General features: G+C 28.1%; 1 pseudogene; it reads left to right on the plus strand.

The window, feature by feature from the left end:
• Positions 1 to 2,655: 2,655 nt before the first annotated feature.
• The window catches only part of LOC108688467, a 4,847-nt pseudogene continuing 2,962 nt past the window's right edge, over positions 2,656 to 4,540 (plus strand).

Here is a 4,540-nt window from a genome sequence, read left to right on the forward strand (position 1 = left end):
TCCTATGTTCATGATCTTCATAAATACATATAATATATACATATAATATATACATATAACATTATAATATTATATGTAATAATAGAGAATAAAACAAGATTATATATTATTTGTTGGAAATATCAGTAATATCTTCCATTCATGTTACACGCATATAAATTTTCGTAAATTAATAACGTTTTAATGAGACATTTACTTCTAAAAATTTACTTCTAAAAATTCAATGTTATTTCTTCATGTAATTTATTAGTCTCTAACCTACAATTTTGTAAGTACAGATTATTAAACAAATGTCGCGACTTTGACAGTCATATTAGATTAAGAAGTGATAAAAAAGATTATAATTAAAAAAATTTTTGTCATTTCCGGCATAAATTTCAAGACACATATAATATGTATAATAAACCTTAATTTTAGAGAAGAATTTTCAAATTTATAAAAGTAATATATTCGATACCGTTCTACGAAAATTATTGGTAGTTGGTAAAACAAATTACTTTAGGATCATCTAAATGTGTACGTCTATGAAAAATTGTACAACTATTCTAAGGTCCGATTTCACAATATATCTGAAGATTAAAAGTAATCACGAAATTCATGAATGATATATCTGTTGATAATCTTTAATCTTTAGGTAATCATATAGTGTGAAAATTGACCCATGTAATTTATTATTTGAATACCAAATGAAGTGAAAAATTAAATATTTATATTGACCACAAATTACAAGAATTTATAATGTAAAGGTGTTAGTAGAGAAGCAGGAATTTGTAGAAGAATTTTAGCAATACCGCCAAAAGTTTATAATTGACAGTGAAAGGGAAAGAGGAGGAAAAGCTGAAAAACCGATGATACGTCAATAAGTGTCCAGAAGAAGGGAATAATCGAACGAGTCGATTGATTGAATTTTTTGTAACAACGTCAGCTAAAATATAATTGTGTCCGTCTCAGATCAAAAATCAATATCAAGCGATTTGATCTTCTGGAAGAAAACAACTTGTCCTGAGTTTTGGTGGAAGTGAATATCATATCCACTATAAGGTCCACGAGAAGCCCGAAAAGTGTACAATCCCGCCATATCTGCGCAATTTCGATACACACGCAACCAAACAGAGAAGCAGGATTTCTTAGTCTTTGCGGCACGCTGCTGATCGAGGAATCTCAAGGACGTAACGACGACAACATACATACTCGCATCGTCTTTCTTTCGCTCTTTCCTCTTGTTCCACACAAAGGATAAAATAGATAAATAAACAGATATGTATTTGTAATTCCGTTCAATAATTGTAACGAAGTAACACTAAATAAATCTCGTATGGTCGTTATCCGTCGAATGACAACAATATTATACATTCAGTCTGAAAGATTTCATACGTAAATTATTGAAGGATTTCCGATAAACGAATTCTTAATTTGATAGACAAATAATAATTAATTTTTCGACCATCTCATCTAGCATAAATCAATAGAACCGTTATAAGAGAAATAATTATAGATATCAGATTAAATCCAGCGACGCAGTTTCATCAAATTGAATATATTAAATGACTTGCTGCATAAAATTGTTATGTAAATCTTGATGCCCTTGTCGACGATATTCGTGCTATTTTAACTTTATGAAACTTTATTTTCATATAAACCGCATAAGTTTTCATTTTTTTTTATATAGAAATAAAATATTTTTAGTGAAATTAGTGCGTTTTGTTATGATAAAATTAGTTTTATATATATAACGTAATAATTTATAAATAATTTATAAAATAACTCCAAGCAACATATTTTTATACCATTTATTTTATACCATTTATATCATTTAGTTTTTCTTATTCAATTTTATATTATATAAGATACAAATTTCGATAAAAAAAATGTTTTCAAACACCATTTCATATCATATAGAAGTAATCCTATATAACAATAACGTTAAGTACAGTATTTATATATCAGTCTTTAAATTGCAAATGCATATAATTTTAAATATAATTTTGCAAATATGATTATGTAAGCATCGTTATTTATCTTCTGTGGATTATATAAGCACTATAATTTTTACATATGTATACATGTGTGCTATATATATATTTACGAACATATAATGTATATAACAATAATTTATTGATTTATGACAAGCAAAGTAACAAAGTTGATAATAATATCACATAATATTATATAATATCACATAATATCACATAATATTAGATTAAAAGCTTTTGCATAAGAAAGATTATTAATACATTACTATATAGAAATAGGTTGTCTGATAATATTTCGATAATATCGTTAATACTTTTCAGTCAGTCATATCTTATCACAAATTATTATAAAAGAATTAGAGTATAATTTTCAAATATTAGGAGTAGTAAAAAGAAATCCATTATTTTTGCATGAAATTGAATGGCAAAATAATGGATTTCTTTTACTACACCTAATAATATGGAATATTATTGATCGATATTGTTATCTATAGATCGGTGTGAATATTCATTATCATTTAGAAATTTCAATTTCTTTAAAAGACATGGTATTATACATATACTACCTATTCCAATATTCGGCACTATAATACCACCTATATTTTTTCGAATATCATTTATTATAATATCATTATTCATCGATTATTTTCTAAACATATATATAATTCAATAACATATATATAATTTCAATCCAAATACAAAGTATTATGGATTCTACTTGATGATAACTCCAGTTATCTTCTTACTTCACAATCCAGAACTCATTAAGAATATCCTCGTTAAGAATTTTGAATCATTTCCAAATCGTTTTGATTTTTCTGGTTTGGAATGATCCTTTATGTAAAAACAATTTATTTTCTCTTTGTGGAGAAAAATGACGGAATGTAAGAAATCTGTTGATCCCTCTTTTACGTCTAGCAAGATGAAAATGATGTACTAAGGATTTTACAAAATTTATAACATTGCTAGCAGATGAAAGGAATATAAACACGAAAGATGCATTTTCTAAATAAACAAATGACGTCATCGCCTTATGTGCTTTCGGAATCAAAATAAATTCTATGAAAGATCCAACAAACGAGTTTTATATTAACAGTAAGAAAATAGTATCTAATTTTAAAGAGATTCGTTTAAAGTTAAAGTTAAAGTTTCTTCTTCTTAGAACTTTTCCAAAATTTTCGCAAATTCTCAATTTGAAAATTGTGGACGATTATTTGTCGGATCTCTTCAAGGACATTGATTTAAAGACTACAATCGCCACTCGCGACGCAGAACATATTACACGGATATGCTACAGTTAATAATGAATATCAGAGACAAAGGAGGTCATAAAGAACTAAACATTGATGACATGATTACGCAAGCGTTCATCATTTTCCTCGGCGGTTTCAAGACCAGTTCCACTGCAATGTGCTTCGCTCACGAAATAGCAGCTAATCCAGAAATTCAGTTGAAATTGCAACAAGAGATCGACAAAGTTTTGAAAGAATCGAACAGAGAAGTATCTTACGAAATCATTAATCGACTAAAATATTTAGATGCGATAATAAACGAGATTCTGAGATTATATAGAGATTATATAGAGATTCTCCATTTCTTATCTTAGAAAGAATATGCGAAAAAGAATGAATGACCTTATAAATTACCATCCACATTGTCTGACGAAAAACTTGTTATCCTGAAAAAGGGTATGACTTCTGGCCTTCGCAATTCAACGTGATGAAAAGTATTATGATAATCTGAAGAAATTTGATCCAGAAAGATTTTTAGACGACAAAATGCACAATTCTTCATGTTGCCATTCAGATTAGGACCGAGAATGTGCATAGCTAATAGATTTGCCATGCTAAAAAAAATCAAGAGCTTTCTGTTCACTTATTAGCACGATGTGAGCTGAAATCTTCTGCAAAAACTGCGTCTCCAATAAAATTTTGTAAAGGTCTGATGATAATGCTGAAGAATAGATTCTGATTAAATATTCAGTGTAAGAAAGATTAGCATCCTGCGCTGAAATGTACCATTATAGTGGATAATTAAGCCTTAAGGAAATCTTAAAGCAAAGGCTGGAACTCTGATGAAGTCACCAAAATTCGCTGTTTTTCAAGCGCATTGACATGTCTTTATATACTACCATACCAATATCTTACGCAATCTATGATATATGCACATTCCTGTTAATTTTCATATAACAATTCGTCGCGATAAAGCGTCTAAGTTTAATTTTAAGAACTCAATTTTATTTGTTCGTGCAAACTACGTGTTTGTGGATTATTATTTCGTACAAACAAATTGCAAAATTTTTTTATAAAGCAAATGTCACGATTTGACAGTTCGAGACGCCATGTTACACCAAGAAATGGTAAAAAATATATCAATTTCGAAATTTTTGATCGTTCTCGGCATAAATTCCACCTTACAAACACATATTAATGTGTATATTTCAATCCTGGAAAAGAATTTTTGAATCTGTGAAAGAGAAATAAGTATTTGTTATACAAAATTATATGATTTAATCGGTAAGACAATTTTAGGATTCCCTAAAACATTTCAAATAATAACACAGTTTT

The sequence above is a fragment of the Atta colombica genome, unplaced genomic scaffold, assembly GCF_001594045.1.
Source record: "Atta colombica isolate Treedump-2 unplaced genomic scaffold, Acol1.0 scaffold105, whole genome shotgun sequence".
Lineage (NCBI taxonomy): Eukaryota > Metazoa > Arthropoda > Insecta > Hymenoptera > Formicidae > Atta > Atta colombica.